The sequence below is a fragment of the Schistocerca serialis genome, unplaced genomic scaffold (genome assembly GCF_023864345.2).
Source record: "Schistocerca serialis cubense isolate TAMUIC-IGC-003099 unplaced genomic scaffold, iqSchSeri2.2 HiC_scaffold_843, whole genome shotgun sequence".
NCBI lineage: Eukaryota > Metazoa > Arthropoda > Insecta > Orthoptera > Acrididae > Schistocerca > Schistocerca serialis.
In genome coordinates, this window is record NW_026048456.1 from 732,218 (window position 1) to 747,106 (window position 14,889).

Below are 14,889 nucleotides of genomic sequence, written 5' to 3' on the forward strand. Positions count from 1 at the left end.
AGGCGTTTGTCGTCTGAACTGGTGGCGCCGAGGAGAGTTGAGCCTTCCTGGCTGGCCGTTTGACGAGTTGAAACCCGTCATCGACGGCGACATCGGCCTGTTTCGCCTTTTTGCCCTTAGGAGGGGCGCAGGTGGTTCCTGTGGCAGTGGTCGCGCGCCTTTTCGTCGTCCTGGTGGCGGCAGGAACGTCATTTCTTGCCGTCGACTCGTCGTCCGAATCGGGCAGCGGAACTTGCAGAGCGTCCGAAACATATTCCATTTCCATATCTATATTCGTTGCTACGGTCATCGTAGGTGGGGGGCCGGATGGGGCCGCCGACAAAGCGGGCTTTGCCGGACGGCGATCCGCCACACCCTTCGCTGGACGGACATCCTCTCGCTCCGACATCTCAACGCTAACTCGCGTGCGTGCGTGCGCGTGATCTGATTCTCTCATTACAGCTCCTTTTATACGCGATTGTCATGCGCTGTCACTGACGTTTTGCTGTCCAGCGTCCTCTGTCGGACATTTTGTGAATTTTGTTTTTTCTTTGTTTCTAATAGAAGCCCATGTCATTCCAAGCATGTGTATCAATTTTTACCTCTCTATCTACATTATTCCGTGGTTTATTAAGTTTTCCAATTTATACTGGCTTTTTGATCACCCGGTAGATTCATCTGGAACGGGGGATGCTGTGTATTTCTCCACGAACTGCCTGAAGCATGGATTCTTCAGCTCCTCCAATGGGATGTTGCAAAAAAGCATCATCTCTATCAAGTCCTTGAAGAATGACTGCACTGTTGAAGAAGGACCTGTCTGCTCAAATAACAGCATTTGTCTGCTGTCATTTTCGGCACTTCTCTCAGCTACTGTGTTTGGCAACATTGGAGTGTTGTTTTCTGCAATAACTTTAACTTCGCTGGCCGCTGTGGCCGAGCGGTTCTTGGAGCTTCAGTCTGGAACCGCGCGACCGCTACGGTCGCAGGTTCGAATCCTGCCTCGGGCCTGGATGTGCGTCATGTCCTTAGGTTAGGTTTAAGTAGTTCTAAGTTCTAGAGGACTGATGACCTCAGATGTTAAGTGCCATAGTGCTCAGAGCCATTTGAAATATTTTTAACTTTAACTTTACGTAGTATACAAAATAATACATCTTCGTCTGTACTGAAGAACTTCTCTACAAAATCACGTATAAAACCCAGCAACTTCAAGCAATACTTTACTTTCGGCATGTTGAACCAGACTGAGTTTGTATTCAAACTGAATAGCGTGCGATGTTTATTACGTCGAAAGCCCCCTTTGTTGGCTTCGAGAGCGCTTTGTCGACCAAGCGCAACGATGTCTTACGTCAGCGAACCGACTGATGTGTTTCGTTCCTTGTCTACTATAGTACTAGTGAATAATAGTTGTGTTTGTTTGTGACAATATTGCCTGAAACATTGTCATCTGAGTAACATTTTCGTGTTTTTATTCCTGTGTACGTAAAGGAACAACAAATACATGTGTTGTTTGGCAAAAGTTGGCCGAAATACGACCACTTACTAAAAAGGTGTAAATAATTATGACTTACAAGTGCAATAAAAATACATTTTTCTTCACTACTGTTCCTGGCTTTGTGCATAAATTGTTGTAAAATTCGCCGGCAGCTGTGGGAGAGCGGCCCTAGGCGCTTCAGTCCAGAACCGCGCGCCTGCTACGGTCGTAGGTTCGAATCCTGCCTCGGACATGGATGTGTGTGATGTCCTTAGGTTAGTTAGGTTTAAGTAGTTCTAAGTCTAGGGGACTGATGACCTCAGATGTTAAGTCTCATAGTGCTTAGAGCCATTTGAACCATTTTGTTGTAAAATACAGCCTGAAGTTCAGGAAGAAAATTGAGTTGTCATTAAAATCAAGTCCTAGCTGTTACAAAGCTGCTCCCTCGGCCTAGTCAGCGACGTGGTAATCACCTGACTTCATGGTAGCAGCTTCTGTGGACTCATTGGCCAGCGGTCAGTAGCGGGTAAATACCCAGGTAACGCAGTACTAGTTGGAGGCTACTTTAACCTATCGAGTATAGACTGGGATGTCTATGGGTTCATTGCGATGGGTACGGACAGACAGTCGTACGAATTACTTTTGAACAGGTTTCCTGAAAACTGTCTTGAGCAGCTAGTGCGGCAGTCCACACGCAACGGAAATATTTTAGACCCTGCACAGGGTGACAATTGTTAAACTATCCGGAAAAAAGTAACTTAGTTAAAAACTAAGGCGTGTACACTTTATTCAACATGTAAACGTCACTATTCATATTCGGATTTAGGTTATTTATTTATTTGCTTAATCTGGCAAGATTACGGCCATCAGGCCGTCTCTTACATCTAACGAGGCATTCTACTTATTTTGCTTTCATATGTTTTAGTAGGCATGTAAAACTACATCTAGCACAAAAAGTGAAATAAACAATTACAAAGGTACACTTAAAAAAATACATACACATACAACATGTCATGACATGTTCGATATGCCTGTCATCATTGGGTATGACGTGACGCAGAGGAATAGGAAAATTCAGCATGACTCGCTGAAGTGTCGGAACATTGATGCTGTCGATGACCTCCTGAATGGCTGTTTTCAGCTCAACAATGTCTTTCGGGTTACTGCTGTACACCTTGTCTTTAATATAGCCCCACAAAAAAGAGGCGCATGTGTTCAGATCCGGAAAACATGGCGGCCAATCGAGGCCCATGCTAGTGGCCTCTAGGTACCTCAGAGCCAGAATGCGATCCCCAGAGTGCTCCTCCAGGACATCAAACACTCACCTGCTACGATGGGGTCGAGATCCGTCTTGCATGAACTACATCTTGTCGAAATCAGGGTGACTTTCGATAATGGGGATTAAATTATCTTCCAGTACCTTCACATACCGTTCAGTAGCTACCATGTCATCAAGGAATATCACACTGATTATTCTGTGACTGGACGTTAGACGCCACACTGTCCACTGTTGAGGTGAAGAGACTTCTCGATCGTGAAATACGGATTCTCAGTCTCCCAAATGCACCAATTTTGCTTGTTGACGAACCTATCCAAATGAAAGTGGGCTTCGTCGCTAAATCGAACCAAACAGCGCATACTAATTCCCCTCATGCCCCACGCCCAACCGTGCAGTTTGAATGTCCTAACGCAAACCATTATGTGATGTAGATGTAGTTTTATTTCATATAGTTCAATAATTATCATCCTATAGCTAAAAACAGACCGGACCTTAACGGCAGCGTGGGTGTAGAGATGGGGATTACTGATGATGATGTCACTATAGCAACTATGGATACGAAAGTTAATAAATCAGTCGAGAACGCTAGAAGAGTGTTTAAGCTAGATAGAGCAGAAAGGCAGTTGTTAGCACCTCACTGAGACAGTGAAATGAGATCACTTACTTCCAGTAAGATAGACATAGAGGAATTTTGGGCAAAGTTAAAGCAGATTGTAAATCGTGGTCTGGAGAATTATGGGCCTTGTAAGTGGATTGAGGACGGAAAAGACCCATTATGGTTTAACAACGAAATTCGTAAAACGCTAAGAAAGCAGAGGCTGTTGAACTCTCGGTTCATAAGAGAACGTGCAAATGACGACAAGCAAAGGTTATTAGAGGTTAGTAGATTAGTAGAGATTCGTGCGCGAAGCATACAACTACCGCCGTCGTAACTTAGTAAAAGATCAGTCCGAGAACCCGAGAAAATTCTGGTGCTATGTAAAGTCCCTAATCGGGTCTAAGGCATTCATCCAATTACTCGTTGAGCAGTATGGTGTGGCAGTTGAAGATAGCAAAACGGAAGCAGATGTTTTAAATATCGCTTTTAAGAAATCGTTCACGCAGACGAATCGTACTAACATACAGGGTGTTTCAAAAATGACCGGTATATTTGAAACGGCAATAAAAACTAAACGAGCAGCGATAGAAATACACCGTTTGTTGCAATATGCTTGGGACAACAGTACATTTTCAGGCAGACAAACTTTCGAAATTACAGTAGTTACAATTTTCAACAACAGATGGCGCTGCGGTCTGGGAAACTCTATAGTATGATATTTTCCACATATCCACCATGCGTAGCAATAATATGGCGTAGTCTCTGAATGAAATTACCCGAAACCTTTGACAACGTGTCTGGCGGAATGGCTTCACATGCAGATGAGATGTACTGCTTCAGCTGTTCAATTGTTTCTGGATTCTGGCGGTACACCTGGTCTTTCACGTCTCCCCACAGAAAGAAGTCACAGGGGTTCATGTCTGGCGAATAGGGAGGCCAATCCACGCCGCCTCCTGTATGTTTCGGATAGCCCAAAGCAATCACACGATCATCGAAATATTCATTCAGGAAATTAAAGACGTCGGCCGTGCGATGTGGCCGGGCACCATCTTGCATAAACCATGAGGTGTTCGCAGTGTCGTCAGGCAGTTTGTACCGCCACAAATTCACGAAGAATGTCCAGATAGTGTGATGCAGTAATCGTTTCGGATCTGAAAAATGGGCCAATGATTCCTTTGGAAGAAATGGCGGCCCAGACCAGTACTTTTTGAGGATGCAGGGACGATGGGACTGCAACATGGGGCTTTTCGGTTCCCCATATGCGCCAGTTCTGTTTATTGACGAAGCCGTCCAGGTAAAAATAAGCTTCGTCAGTAAACCAAATGCTGCCCACATGCATATCGCCGTCATCAATCCTGTGCACTATATCGTTAGCGAATGTCTCTCGTGCAGCAATGGTAGTGGCGCTGAGGGGTTGCCGCGTTTGAATTTTGTATGGATGGAGGTGTAAACTCTGGCGCATGAGACGATACGTGGACGTTGGCGTCATTTGGACCGCAGCTGCAACACGGCGAACGGAAACCCGAGGCCGCTGTTGGATCACCTGCTGCACTAGCTGCGCGTTGCCCTCTGTGGTTGCCGTACGCGGTCGCCCTACCTTTCCAGCACGTTCATCCGTCACGTTCCCAGTTCGTTGAAATTTTTCAAACAGATCCTTTATTGTATCGCTTTTCGGTCCTTTGGTTACATTAAACCTCCGTTGAAAACTTCGTCTTGTTGCAACAACACTGTGTTCTAGGCGGTGGAATTCCAACACCAGAAAAATCCTCTGTTCTAAGGAATAAACCATGTTGTCTACAGCACACTTGCACGTTGTGAACAGCACACGCTTACAGCAGAAAGACGACGTACAGAATGGCGCACCCACAGACTGCGTTGTCTTCTATATCTTTCACATCACTTGCAGCGCCATCTGTTGTTGAAAATTGTAACTACTGTAATTTAGAAAGTTTGTCCGCCTGAAAATGTACTGTTGTCCCAAGCATATTGCAACAAACGGTGTATTTCTATCGCTGCTCGTTTAGTTTTTATTGACGTTTCAAATATACCAGTCATTTTTGAAACACCCTGTATCTCCCTTTGACCTTCGAACAGTCACCCGTAAGAATGTCATAGTAATAAACATCCCCTGCTTAGAGAATCGAGTGAAGGAACAGAGAACAAATTAAGTCGCCAGTTCTGTTTTACAAAGTGTACTCAACGGCATTAGCCCCTTACGTTGCTTGCATTTACCACGAATGTCTCGCCCAGCGCTCAGTCCCAGGCGATTAGAAAAAAGCGCAGGTGTCTCCAGTATATGAATAGGACTAAAGGACTGACCGCAGGATTACAGACCAATATCCCTAACATCGGTTTGCTGCAGAATCCTTGAACATATTCTCAGTTGGAAAATAATAGGTTTTTTTGACCCCGAGAAGCTTATGACCACGAGTCAGCATGGTTTTAGAAGGGATCGTTCGGGCGAAGCTCAGCTTGCCCTTTTTCTGATATGATATTCTGCGAACTATGGATGAAGGGGAACAGGCAGATTCCATATTTCCAGATTTCCGGAAGGTATTTCACACGGTGCCCCATCGCAGACTGTTAACGAAGGTACGAGCATATGGAATAAGTTCACAGATATGTGAATGGCTGGAAGACTTCTGAAGTTATAGAACTCAGGATGTTGTCCTCGACGGCGAGTGTTCAGCAGAGAATGGTATCATCAGAAATGCTCCAGGGAGGGGTGATAGGGCAGCTACTATTCTCTGCATACATAAATGGTTTGGCAGACGGGTTGGGCAGCAGTCAGCTGATGTTTGCTAATGATGTTGTGGTGGACAGGAAGGTGTCGAAGCTGGCTGTCTAGTTGGTGTGATGAATGGAGCTAGCTCTAAATGTAGAAAAATGTGAGATAATGCGGATGAGTAGGAAAAACAATCTCTTAATGTTCCGATGCAGCATTAGTGGTGTCCTGCTTGACAGTCACGTCGTTGAAATATCTCTTTGTAACGTCGCAAAGCGATATGAATGTAACGAGCACCTGAGGATTGTGGTAGGGAAGGCGAATGGTCCGCTTCGGTTCATCGGGAGAATTTTGGGAAAGTGTTGTTCACCTGTAAACAAGACCGCATAGAAGTCGTTAGTGCAACCTATTCTTGAGTACTGCTCAAGTGTTTGAGATCCGGACCAGATCGGATTAAAAGTAGACATTGAAGTATTTCAGAAGCAGGCTGCATGATTTATTAGCGGTGGGTTCGAACTACACGCACGCGCTAAGGAGATGCTTCGAGAAATTCAAATGGGAATCCCTGGAGAGAAGGCGACGTTCTTTTTGAGGAACACTACCGAGAAAATTTAGAGACTGCAGAACGATTCTACTGCAGCCAACATACAATTCGCGTAAGTACCACGAAGATACGAGGAATAAGGGCTCATGCGAATCAGTCGTTTCCCCTCGCTCTATTTGCGAGTGGAACAGGAAAGGAAATGGCTGATAGTGGCGCAGTGTTCTCTCCGCCATGCACCGTTCACCTGTTCACACAGTTCAGTAGGAGTTATTGGTTGACGAGTAACGCGAGTCACTTCTTGTCCCATCACATCCCACACATGTACGACTGGAGACAAGTCTGGATTTTGTGCTGGCCAGGGAAGTTACTGTACGTCTTGCAGAGCACATTGAGCTTCACGGCAGTGTGTGGGCGGGCATTATCCTGTTGGAACAACACATCACCTTCCCGTTGTAAGAACGGCAAAAGAACGGTATAACAACATTTAGAAAGTACCGAGAGCTGTTTAGCTTCCCCTCCAGCAACACCAAAGGTGAACGAGAGTTGCAGCACACCGCACTCCAGACCTTAAGGCCTGCCGTTGGGCCAGTGTGTCTTCCACGAATGTACCTTACAAGACAGCTCTCAGCAGGTCTATGCCGTACACGCATACGACCATCACTTACATCCAGGTAGAAACTGCTTTCATCGCTGAGGACCGTGGCGCGCCATTCCGTCTTCGAAGTAATCTGACGGCTTGAGTTCAGCCGCGTACGTCGGTGCTGTGGTGTGAGTGGAAGACGTGTTACAGGTGGGCTTGCCCGTAGTCCCACGCTGACAACCGATTCACAACAGTTCGTGTTGACATGTACAGGCTCACAAGCCCTCTTACCTGTGCTGTTGTAGCTGCACGATCTACCGCTGCTGCCCTTACTATACAACGATCCTGGCAGGTGCATGTGCTGCACTCGGAAAGCCACAATCTGACTCCTGCCAAACTCGCTCACTTGGTTGTAGGAAGCACGAATGCGTCTTCGTGGCATAGTTGCCTGCTTTCTTCACGCGTTTGCACCACACTGAGCCTTCTGGCTGTATTAAAGGGTAGACACAGATGGCGCTCTGGTGGCTTTGCGACTACGCTACCTGTTGGTGGACAACGTTGAAACCATTATCGGTACCTCATATTCAGGTGTGAGAAGGTTCACGTGACCACTGATACCAGAATTGTTGCACGTCTGACACAGCACACCCAACGTGTGTGGCAATTCTCCGAAAGGATCGTCTTGCCACTCGGAAGGCCACAATCTGACTCCTGTCAAAATCGCTCATTTGGTTGTAGGAAGTACGAGTGCGTTTTCATGGCATAGTTGCCTGGTTGCTTCACGCGCTTGTACCACACTGAGCCTTCTGGATGTATTAAAGGGTAGACACACATGGCGCTCTGGTGGCTATGCGACTACGCTATCTGTTGGTGGACAACGTTGAAACCATTATCGGTACATCTACTATTCCCAGGTGGCATATACCGTCATCGAATCACAATCGACGTCGTCTTTCCAGGTGCAGTGTATATATACCACAGTTGCTGAAAAAATAACGGTTGTGAATAAAATCGTAAATTGTACATCTCTGAGCATTCAAAGAAAGTTTCCAATCTATGCACGAATTTGTCTGGATATTAGCACAGCTTTTACCGGATAGTACTTCTTTGCACATAACTGCTTCGTTTGCAAAAAATCTGATTCTGATGAACTAAGATTTATGGTTGTGCAAAAAAAGAAAATCCTCTCGCCCATTACATGGCAGAGGTATAACCTGGGTATTAAAGGTCCGTGTCGGTTAGTGGAGTACTAGGAAGGATTCCTTATTCATGCCTAGGTGCCTGACACGCAGAGATGTAGGTAATTTTGGTAAGTACTGTACGAAAAAAAGAAAAATGTGTGCCCTACGTAGTGTTCTAGAGTGTACAGACAAGGTCTACGAGGCAGTGTACCGCCCGCATAGAGTTTACATAGCTAGTCAGTTCCATGTTCCGTACACATACACTACAAATGTTATGATAGGAAGGGGTCAATTGAATAAAAAAGGGAATTGACAATTTAAAAAAATATGTTTATATGGCTACATCCTGGTCAGTTACAGATTTGTAGCTGACTACCGCGCGGCCGCTACGGTCGCAGGTTCGAATCCTACCTCGGGCATGGATGTGTGTGATGTCCTTAGTCAGGTTTAAGTAGTTCTAAGTTGTAGGGGGCTGATGACCTAGAATGTACAGACATGGCCATTTGAACCATTTTGTAGCTGACTACTTATTTTTCTTATCTATGTTTACATCTATACTCCGTAAACCACCTTATGTACTACTATCACTTCACCCCTTCCCAGCCCAAGTTCCCACTGTTGGTAAGCATCCGTATGAACTCGATTCTCACTGACTTTCTGCTCATGGTCTTCTCAAGAGATATACGAAAGAGGAAGTGGTATAATGCTTGACTCTTCCAGAAACGAAGTACTTGTGAAGTGTATCGTGCAGTCATGGGCTGTGCGGCTGGTCCCGGCGGAGGTTCGAGTCCTCCCTCGGGCATGGGTGTGTGTGTTTGTCCTTAGGATAATTTAGGTTAAGTAGTGTGTAAGCTTAGGGATTGATGACGTTAGCAGTTAAGTTCCACAAGATTTCACACACATTTGAACATTTTTGAAGCGTATCGTGATGATCAACGAGGCAGTCAAATGGTTCAAATGGCTCTGAGCACTATGGGACTTAACATCTGAGGTCATCAGTCTCTTATAACTTAGAACTACTTAAACCTAACTAACCTAAGGACATCACACACATCCATGCCCGGGGCAGGATTCGAACCTGCGACTTAAGCGGTCGCGCGGTTCCAGACTGAAGCGCCTAGAACCGCTCGGCCACACCGGCCGGCGAGGCAGTCAGTGGAATTGGGTGTCTTGCTCTTTTCTCACAAGATATAATGCGGACTGTGAATGAAGGGCAACAGACTTATTCCACATTTCTAGATTTCCGGAAAGCCTTCGACACGGTACCCCACTGCACAGTGTTAACGAAGGTACATGCATACGGAATAGGCTCCCAGATATGTGACTGGCTCGAAGACTTCTCAAGTAGTAGAACACAGTATGTTGTCCTCGACTGTGAGTGTTCATCGGAGACAAGGGTAAACTCAGGCGTACTCAAGGGAAACATGGTAGGACGGCTGCTGTTTTCTGTACACATAAACGATCTGACAGACAGGATGGGCAGCAATCTGCAGTTGTTGGCTGGTGATGCATTGGTATATAGGAAAGTGTCGAAGATAAGTGAAAGCCTTCGACATTGGTATATAGGAAAGTGTCGAAGATAAGTGAAAGCCTTCGACAAACTTTCTAGTTGGTCTGGTGAATGGCAGCTGGCTCTTAATGTAGAAAAATGTAAGTTAATGCGAACGCGTAGGAAAAACAAACCCGCAATTTTCGGGTACACAGTCGCATCGTTTAAATATCTGTGCAGAACGGTATGAAGTGGAAAGAGCATGTGAGGATTGTGGTAGGGAAGGCGAATGGTCGACTTCTGTTTATTGGGAGATTTTTAGGAAAGATTGGTTCACCTGTAAAGGAGAACACATATAGGACGCTGATGGGACCTGTTCTTGAGTACTGCTCGAGTGTTTGGGAACCGCATCAGGTCGGATTGAAGGAAGACACCGATGTAATTCAGAGGCGGGCTGCTGGGTTTGTAACCTGTAGCTTCGGACACTTAAGTGTTACGGAGATGCTTCGGGGACTCAAATGGGAATCCCTGGAGGGAAGAAGACATTCAAATCGAAGAACCCTACTGAGAAAGTTTAGAGAACGGGCATTTGAAGCTGATAGACGAACGATTCTACTGCTGCCAACGTACATTTCACGTCCGGTCGACGGAGATAAGATATGAGAAATTAGGATTAGGATTAGCAAGGTGCAAGGTGCATATAGATAGTCGTTTTTCCCTCGCTCTAGTTACGTGCGGAACTGGAAGGGAAATGACTAGTTGTGGCACAGGGTACCCTCCACAATGCACCGTATGGTGGCTTGCGATCTATGTTCGTAGATATGCAAATGTAGATGTAGCTTCTCTAAGACGCCTCCGCGCCCACTTGACGAAACTGTGACGAATCGCGCTGCTGTTCTTTGGATCCATGTCAGTTATTAATCCTAGCTGATAAGTCCTCCACACTGAAGATCAATGTCAAGTATCATTGGAAAGAGAGTTTTGTAAGTTATCCCCTTTGTGGGTAGGCAACACTTACTGAAGACTTTTCTGGTTAAATGTAAATGTCGTGTGACTAGGGCCTCCCGTCGGGTAGACTGTTCGCCGGGTGCAAGTCTTTAGATTTGACGCCACTTCGGCGACTTGCGCGTCGATGGGGATGAAATGATGATGATTAGGACAACACAACACCCAGTCCCTGAGCGGAGGAAATCTCCGCCACAGCCGGGAATCCAACCTGGGCCCTTAGGATTGACATTCTGTCGCGCTGACCACTCAGTTACCAGGGGGGGGGGATACTATTCTGGTTAATCTGTTTGACATCATCCTTTCGATATGACCGTCCCATTTTAAACACTCCATATGTGTACTCCAACATATTCCATGGAAGCTATTGTTTCCAGTCTCTGTTCACCAATCGTATAATAAATTGTAACGAATATCTGCATCTATTTGTGCGCAGTGTGTCAAGACTAGTTCTATAGTATAGAAGCAGTTGTCAGGGACAAGCAACTTTAACCTATGCTTGAAATCACTTCTCCTGTCAGACATTTTATTTCCGTGGGCGCTTTGTGAAATCACTAATTACCTTTTCCTTGCCAAAGTTAGCTGCACTGAAGGGAAGTGCAGAACGTTTTTCTTTGTTGACGGAAAAGAATCGTCACACCAAAAACTAATTGATGTAGAGTAGCGAAATTTCGGGAATACATTTGTCCGGGTAACATCTTTAAGTGATTGACACTCCAAAAACACATGTTAATGTAAGCACGAGATAAGCTGTTGCAAATGTGAAATGCTGGTACACTAATAACCGATGTAACCGCCAGAATGTTGAATGCAAATCATGCAAACGTACATGCCGTCACTGGCATCAAGACAGAACCAGCTTTCATCAGAAAACACTACAGACCACTGCCTGCCATCCAATGAGCTCTCGGTTGACACCGCTGAGTTGGCTGAAAGGGTACAGTACCGCCCGACATTGAAAATAGGTACAACATTCTTCGTTATTCTTGTCATAACAACATATTTTTTGTAATAATGACTCAATTTCACTTAATACACGGCAGTGTAGGAAAGAATGACAATTTATTTATTTAATTGATCACATGTGCACTCCCACAAAATAAATCCCTACACCAATTTGGTGAGATCTGCGAAATGAATGAATGTATGGTCGTCTGCTAACCGCAGATAGTGAATGTGAATATATGATCATCTTTGAGACGTTCTTTTGATCACCTTTGGTGGAACCAAAGAGATGAAACTTACCGGAGCTTTGAGCGCCTGAAATGTGGCTGACCAATACGGTAGCAAGGTGCTCCCCCACTTCGGCACAGGTGCGAGAGGACCTGAAGAACGGCCATGTTTCAGCACTCTGCTGCTGGATCTAGTGTTGGTAAGACCTGTCTTAGGTGTGCTCCGTAAAGACAAAAGAGTGGAGACATGGTAGGCATGTGAAATACTTAAGAGTAGTTTAGAATAATATTTTCTCTATTTCAGGAACTTTTGAGGGGAGAATTAAATGTCAGGCAGGTAATATTAAGGGGATCGTAGTAATCTTCGGAAGTGACCAACGGTCACAAAGAAACCACGTGTAGCAATAAGTTGAAATACTTCTGAGTGCTTAAGTTAAGCTGAATTACTAGCGTGTGTACTATAAGTTGGAAATATTTAAGAAATGGCGTGTGCAGGACTTGAAATTAGAGACGAGTACTTCCACGTGGTGAGTACTGTGTGAGTCTCAATCTGTGTATGAGACAAAGGATAAAGAGAAGTACTCGTCCATGGTATCAGTTGAGGACTCGCATGTGTGATGAATATGTTCTTAATATTACTTTGCGTGTTATGTTTCCGTGTGACGCTTGATTCAAACTATAATACTCTGAGAGAGAAGCAAGGTGAGTCAGCCGTCTATCCAGCAACGCCACTTGGCCTGCATTGCAAAGGAAGACGTGCATGTATCCTCCACAGTTCATAGTAGGAAAGAAAAATTACGAAGTGGGGCAGTGTCGTGTGAAACTGAGATAAATACTAATTGAAGTGGGAAAGCTGAAAGTGATAATGTTGTGACTATTCCTTGTGTTGAATTCCATGTTGCAGTGTGGTGTATGTCATGTGATTTAAGTATGTGTGGTTTGCATGGGAGAGTAGCAAGGTAGTTTCAGAGGTAGTGGGTTATGCATGTTCCTTTTGTACCACTCGGTCTGGAGGAAAGTTTCATGATGATGGTTGTGAGAGTCGAAGTGTGAGATATAGCAAAAGATCCACCATCCTATCCAGAAAGTGCACTGCAGCGTTAAATAATTACGAGACCATAAGATAGAGAATCACCAATGTAAAGCCATGCCCACTGGGCGGAATTTCTCATGTGTTATTGTTGTAGGTTATAGAATTTGTGTGTTTAGGTTATAGAATTTATCGGAATAAATAAGATAGTGAAAAGAAAAAGATTGGTGGCCTTTTCCTTCGAATAGTGTGCTGCCATGATACCCAGAATTTTTAATGTGTGCGACATTCATATGCAGTGCGATGGCCACGTGTTGATCAAAGCCGTTGAATAAGAACGAAAATGTGGTATTGCCAGTGTGTAGTGAACAGTCAGAGTTGTGTAAATTACTAATAGTCAGATGTGCGTTTGCGTTGCGCAATATCCAAGGAGGAGAATAACATTTAACTTAATTGTGAGTAATAGAGTTCATGTTACTTGATAAACAAAAAATGAATCCACTCGCTTGGCAGACCACTCATCTTGCAGGCCTGACTGCTTGATGCCACAGTATGAGCAAGGCATGCGGGTGCCTCTCATGGCAAATGGCGGTCGTTTGAGGTCAGTAGAACGCATACCACAGGGCGTCTGGCTCGGAGCTGTCCTTGAAGTAATCAATTTGTAACAGTTCGTTGTGTCACTGTGGTGCCATGTGCCGTTCAAATTGGTGCTGTAGATGCAGTACGACGCGCCAGAGCCATACGCCAAACACAATTGTCTTCCCTCTCGGTAGTGTCACGTGACCTTCCGGAACCTGGTTTTCTTGCGACTGTAAATTCTCGTGACCACGGCTGCCAGAAATCATGTAAAGTTGGTACATTCCTGCCAAGCCTTTCTGTAATATCGTGGAAGCTTCTTGTAGCGCCATTACAAAACCTCGTTCAAACTCAGCGAGGTGTTGACAATGGCTGGCCGGGGTGGCCGAGCGGTTCTAGGCGCTACAGTCTGGAACCGCGCGACCGCTACGGTCGCAGGTTCGAATCCTGCCTCGGGCATGGATGTGTGTGATGTCCTTAGGTTAGTTAGGTTTAAGTAGTTGTAAGTTCTAGGGAACTGATGACCTCAGAAATTAAGTCCCATAGTGCTCAGATCCATTTGAAACATTTTTGTTGTTGACAATGGCGCTTTGTCGCCTTAAAGGTATTCGTGACTAACATCTACTCACCACGTCCAGTCTCAAAAATAACCTTCAGTTACAGTGTATATTTAAAGCAGTCCTGATTTGCATCGTCTTAGTGGCGCTTCTAGCGCCACACTTGTGCATCTGGCGGGAAGTTAGAATAATCATCATATTTCAGATGAAGAAACACGCCTACCAACTTTCGTTTATGTCGCGCAACTCCTTCTTGCTGTTTCGATTTTTTTCCCACTAGTGTATACTTTCAGTGCCAGCAAGATATACTTTTGTAAACGATACGCAATAATTCTAAGCGGTTTCTTTCGTACAATCAGTATTTTTTCCCGAAGTGATAAATTATGCCAGAATATTTTCACGTAGTAAATTAGTGAACTGCAATATGCAAAGTAACTTACTAACTTGAAAGTGTGCGTGGCTGGCAACATTATTCTTGTGGCAAAAGTAACCGAATACTAACGTAATGACGCGTCTACTATCCGTTTTTTCTCAGTTCAAGTTTTTATCAATGGCACATCCAAGAATTTTGACCTTTCTCCGCCATTTATTTTTGAAGTTTATAGGGGATGTGGTATTTTGTCTCCACAAAACTGTATGAACGGTGGATTTAAAATTTAAAGCTAGTTCATTCGTGCAAAATCGGTTAATAAATTTCGAAAAC